Source organism: Petaurus breviceps, unplaced genomic scaffold (assembly GCF_028583685.1).
Source record: "Petaurus breviceps papuanus isolate PSGF00001 unplaced genomic scaffold, PetGlider_PUasm1.0 37, whole genome shotgun sequence".
Lineage (NCBI taxonomy): Eukaryota > Metazoa > Chordata > Mammalia > Diprotodontia > Petauridae > Petaurus > Petaurus breviceps.
This window is the reverse complement of record NW_027186296.1, coordinates 12,598,915-12,605,368: the sequence shown is the minus strand read 5'-3', so window position 1 is coordinate 12,605,368 and position 6,454 is coordinate 12,598,915.

Sequence of the window (6,454 nt, the reverse complement as noted above, 5' to 3'; positions counted from 1 at the left end):
TCTATTCTCTTCTGTGCCCTTTAAAAAATGTTTTAATCACCCTCAGGTTTTGTCATCACTATAGCTAACTTCCATTCTCCCTCCAACTTCCCCTTCAAGGGGAGAAACGCTGTAACAAATAAGAAGAGTATATAGCAAGCCAATCCACACAGTGACCATGTCCAAAAAGTATGTCTCTTTCATCATCTCTCTGTCAGGTGGTAGACAATATGCTTTATCATAGGTCCTCTGGAGCCAGAGTTCTTAAGTCTTTCAAAGTAGTTTTATCTTCACATTGCTGCTGTTCTTGTATAAATTGTTCTCTGGGTTCCATTCACTTCACTCTGCAGTAGTTCATACTGCCTTGGACTCTCTGTAATCATCTCTTTCATCATTTCTTATGGCACAATAATACCACATTACATTCAAATATCAGAATTTGTTCAGCCATGGGTTGTATAAGAGACAACCTAAGGTTCCCCTTAGTTTGAGTTCTTTTCCTTTTTCTCCCCTTTTATTCCCATTCGGGATCAAGAAGCCTGCTTTGCTTATGAATAGTCCCTCTCCAGTTTGGGGTTTTCTTTTTACTCCTTAAGCTCCTCCCATCACTGCTTATTTCCCTCATTGTGTTCTATGTATTTTTTTTATTTTAATGACCAAAGAAATTTTTAATCACAAAGTAACAAACATCTATGCAGAAAAATTGCCTTGTCTACTGTGACATCTATGCTAACCCAGATGCTAAAGTAGAGACTACTGAAGTAGGATTTGTTTTTGTTTGGTTTGTTTTTTAAATTTAGTATTTTATTTTCCCCAATTACATGTAAAGACAATTTTTAACATTCATTTCTAAAAATTTTTGAGTTCCAAATTCTCTCTTTTCCTTCCCCCCTGCTTTGAGAAGGCAAGCAATTTGAAAAAGATTATTTTATATATATATATAATATGTTCAGTCATATTGTGAAAGAAAACAGACTGGGGTGGCCAGGTGGCTCAGTGAGTAAGAGCACCGGCCCCAGTGTCGGGATGACCTGGGAATCGAATCCGGGCTCAGATACTTAGCACCACACCCAGAAATAACTGGCCGTGTAACCTTGAGCAAGTTACTTAACCCCAATTGCTTACAAAAAAAAAAAGAAAGAAAACAGACCAAATAAAAAGAAAAAGTATGCTTTGATTTACATTCAGATTCTACCAGTTCTTTCTCTGGAGATGGATAGCATTTTTCATCATAAGTCCTTCAGAACAGTCTTGGATCACTCTACTGCTAAAATAGATAAATTATTCACAGTTGATCATAATATAATATTGCTGCTACTGTATACAACGTCCTCTTGCTAATTTCACTTTACATCAGTTCATGTAAGTCTTTCCAGGTTTTTCTAAGAGCAACCAGTTCATCATTTCTTTTTTTTTTTTTAAAGCAAGTGGGGTTAAGTAACTTGCTCAAGGTTACACAGCCAGTTATTTCTGGATGTGGTGCTAAGTATCTGAGCCCAGATTCAATCCCCAGGTCATCCCGACACTGGGGCCAGTGCTCTTACTCGCTGTGCTACCTGGCCACCCCTCATCATTTCTTAAAACACAATAGTATTTGAAGTTTGATGTATTTCTACACTTGTGTGTGTGTGTGTGTGTGTGCACATATTCAACTCTCCTCTGTCCACTTCAAATAAAATTAAAGTTCAATTTGTGCCTTCTCCCCCACTACTTCCTATGTATTTGTATTCTGTTCTCAAGCATCCCAATTATGAAAAATAACAAATTCCACTCTCTTCTTCCTCCTTTCTACATTAATGTATACCTCTCCTTTTACCCTTCTTTTGCCCTCTTAAAATCCTCAGAACATGATCAATAAATCCTAGGACCTCTTTTTTTCACCTATTTTAACTCCCTTATTACCTTTGGTTTTGAAGAGACACTTGTTTCCTCTTCCTCTATTAGAAAGTGAGCAATATATCATTATACAAATCCATCTAATCACTCAAATAAATTAACCTGTCTAGGTTTCTCTGTATTCTTGTGTTTACATTTTAAAGTCCCTACCCAGCTTTGATCTTTTCATCAGAAATGCTTTGAGGCTCTTCTAGTCCAGCAAAGATTCATTTTCCCCTGTAGGATAATACTCAGTCTTACAAGGTTATTTTTGGTTGTAAACCTCTATCTTCTTACTTTTAGGAAAGTGTCTTCCAGGATTTCCTCTCATTTAAGGTAGAAGCTGCCAGATAAGTGTGATCCTGATTGATTCCTTAGTACTTGAATTCTTCCTTCTGGGAGCTTGCAGTGTTTCCTCTTTGATATGTAAGCTTTGGATTTGGACTATGAAATTCTTGGAATTTTTCTTTGGGGAGTTTCTTTGGGGTAGTGATCTGTGGTTTCTTTATATCTTCACTTTGCCCTCTGGTTCTAATAGAGTTAGACAGTTTTCATGAATGATTTCTTGAAATACAATATGTAGGGTTTTTTGTTTTGTTTTGTCATGGTTTTCAGGAAGTCCAATAACCCTTAAAATGTCTGTCCTTGAAATGTTTTCCAGGTCAGTTGTTTTTAATATCAGCTATCTTATTTTTTTACTTTCTTCTTATATTTCTCACTATTTCATGGTGTCATTGACTGTTTTGCCAAGTCCAGTTTTTATTGAGTCTGTTACTTGGACTCAAAATTTACCACTCTTGCTTCTATTTATTCTTCCTCCAATTCTCTCCCCCAAAGCATTTAATTCATTTTTATTTTCCTTCATTTCTTATAGGAATTCAGGTAGTCCTTGTGAAAAATCTTTTTTTGAGTCTTTGTTCGCAGTTATTATGGAGTTACCCTCTCCTCCTAGGTCAAATTATTGGGTCTTTTCAGCTCTATCATGCTTTATAAATATTGATTGGCATCTTCATTAGTTACCCCTCTCTCCAACTTTAGTTCCTGAACTAGGGCTTTGTGTCAGGACCAGACTCTGTCCCCTTCTTGTTCTTTTGGGTAAGTGGGTGGAGGGCCATCACTGCTTGGTCTAGCCCTGGGTAACCTGGGTTACCTGGACTCCATCTCCTTGGGTTATGGACCCCTAGATCTTTTAAAGTGGTAGATCTCCAGGACCCAACTCTGGCGTTTCATGACATAGTCCTAGGGACTTCTGAACTCCTGAGAACCTAGGCTGCCCTGGTTGGAATGCTACCACACTGCACTACACTACTACTGCTCCCCAGGATTTCCAAGGTTTAATTTCTGTCTCTTCTTTAGAATTTTCTCCTGGGAAACCTCAACTCTCTTATTTCCAGATATAGAGCCTTACACGTTGCACATGTTGCTGGCCTATCTTTAGCATCCCTGGAATGTTACCAGCTTGTTTGTCTACACTGGTGGGCCCCTTTCACATTACCTGTGGCTTCTGTCTTTTTGTGTAGCTCTGAAGTGAAAGTCATTTACCATAGTTTCTTTGAGTTTCTTGATCATTAGTCAATCTGGTGTGAATTTCAGATTTTTGCCAGGGTAGGTATATGGGAGCTGGGCAGCCTGCCTCTCTATTGATGGTTATAGAGCCAGAAATTGTTCATTTGATTTTTAATGATGTCAGGAGGTATAATTGTCTTTTTCAGAAATTCACTTGGAAGAAATGAGATCCTTTAGCTGAGTTGGTAATAATATTGAATCCCTGGATAAAGGTCATGGGAAGACTTCAACATACCCCAATAGAAGAAGGAGGTATCCCCAAAGTAGAGGCCTCTTAAGGGGGTGAACCATGACATCATCCCTCTGATAAGGCTCCAAGGGTGGAGAGGTTTCGATTGGTGGGTTGGGGAATATTGAGTGGATTGAGTGGAAATATGGGTTAAGCACCAGTATCAATTCAGGCCATGGAACCAGTTGTATGCAAGATCTCTAGGATCTCTTACCCACCTTGATACAAATGTCCTAGACCTGTGATGGGGACCAATAACTACACTCAAGGTCTCACCATTTGTGCTGTGGATCTCCTAGATGCCATGGTTGTTTTATATGAGGAAATCTATGATGAATTAGACTTGATATTACAGCCACTGTATAAATTGCACTTTTAAAGAAATTTTAGGGTTTATTTTTTTTTATCTTGTTATCTTAGTGAGCTCCTCTTCCACTGCTTTTTATAATAGTGTTGTTTTAAGATTATTTTAGTGATGGAAGGTACCTTAGAGAATTTAAGGGAACTTTTCACCAAGAGGTGGGATATGGTAAGAGTAACCTTTTTTAACTATGCTGGACTGGTTTCTCTGTAAGGGGGAAGGAAGGCTATTCTTGTGATCATCAGTGGTTTGGCTTCCTTGCCATATGAAGCAGAAAAGTCCCATCCTATAGGGAGCTGGTGTTGGAAGTGGTAGCAAAATTCCCATTGCCTGGCAGGAACACCTTTGTGACCAAGGTAGGCCAATAACAGTGGAAAGGAGTAGTTTTGGGTATGCTGGAGTCAGATTGATCCTGCTAGCAAGAACCACTTTTTAAATTATCAGTGTGAAGATTTGCACCTCAGAAATCAGCAAATGTACAAATTGGAGCTTTATTATATTTTTGATTATCCAGATTCAAGTGGAGAAAATGTTAACAATGCAGATTAAACTTTAAAATGTGTCATGTGTACATTTTGGAAAGTTGATTGTTAAACATTTATATGTAGACAACTGGTGTAGCTGTATCATCTGAATTACTATCTTTTTTAAACATAGAAATTGCATCCTTTTTATTAGTAAAGAATTTTAATTTTACCTTATTAGTAAAGCATTTATTTCTATAAGTGTCTTATCATATTCTAACCCAGGCCTGCACAATGTATGGCCCGCAGGCCATATGCGAATGGTATGTTGTGCAGGCCTGTATTTACATCCTCTACATTTTTCTTGGGCCACCTGAAATCCTTTCACAAGTCACAGGTTGTATAGGCTTGTTCTAGCCCCTCCATTCTTGTTCAGTTGTTTTCAGTTCTGTCCAACATTTTATGACCCCATTTGGGGTTTCCTTGGCAAAGATACTGGTGTGGTTTTGACATTTCCTCTCCCCTTCATTTTGTAGATGAGGAAACTGAAGCAAACAGGGTTAAGTGACTTGCCCAGGGTCACACAACTAGTAATTTTCTGAGGCCTAACCCTTAGCCTGAATTATTGGACTGACCTGAGTTAGGCCTGGCCCAGAATAAAAGTGAGACTACTTGATCTATAATTTCCCAACAGAGTTGTATAGAGACCTATGTGGATGCACAGAAAAGCCTATAAACCTAGATTTTGTTGTTGTTGTTTTTTGGAGGGGGGAAGGTAGGGCAATTGGGGTTAAATGACTTGCCCAAGGTCACATGGCTAGTTTTTGTGTTGTGTCTGAGGTCAAATTTGAACTCAGGTCCTCCTGACTCCAGGGCCAGTGCTCTATTCACTGCGCCATCTAGCAGCCCCTCAACCTAGATTTTTAAAAGACATGTACGGAAGATGAAAGCAAAGGCAAATAGCTGAGGATTAATACAAAAGCATGGCATTGTCCTGTAATAATAGCATCTGAAACAGAATGAGCTAAGGCTGGTGAAGTATGCAAAGCAAAACAAAATGAGGTTTTAAGCTATGTTAGGGAAAATAGGATCAAAGAAGCAATTGGACTGTTGTTCATAACGTTCAAAGCAATAACAGAGAGGAAGAAAAAACAGAGCTACTCACCCAGAGGTACTGTGGTATAGTAAACAGAATGCTGAACATGGAGTCACCAAAACAATTCAGGTTCTAATCCTTCCTCAGACACTTGCTGTCTAAGCCATAGGTAAGATTGGGAGATTGGACTAATACCCTCTAAGGTCCTTTAGAGCTCTAAACATATGAACAATTGTTTTTGCTTCTCTTTTCTATACCAATGTGATGTCCCAAAACCTCCAATATACAATTAAAAAACCGAGCCAATTATACCATTTATTAAAGAGACCTGGCTCCCTTTAATGAATAGGACCTCAGATCTTCCTTACAATCTGGGATGCCTCCTGTCTCCAGGACCTTAGTTTCATAGTGTTTGATATTGTAGAAGATGCAGAGTAAAATGAAGGGTCTCATTGGTTGATAGACCTTGACCCTGACCCTTTAAGAAAATCTTCATTTCATGCTTATGGTAAATGATGGGTAGAGGATGTCCAAATTTGGGTAGAGTTGATGGTCATTCACTAGCCCATGTTGGGCAATAAAGAGCATGGTGGGCAACTCTGGTAGGCCAGAAAATGGTCATGTTTATGCAAAGCAAGGGACATCCACTAAACAAATATGAGCTCATATGCCCACTGGTCAAATGCCCATTGGCCATTTTCCTACATTGGGCTACAGAGGGAGATAAAAGTAAGCTGGGGGAATTTCCATATCACTGAATCATATCTGCCATGCTGAGCTTGGTCACTTACTTTAAAAGGGTGGAACTCCTCTAGTTAACCTCCTATGGTTAAGTGAACTTTATAACAAGCAAGGGTACTTGTAACTTGTACTTTGAAGTTCTG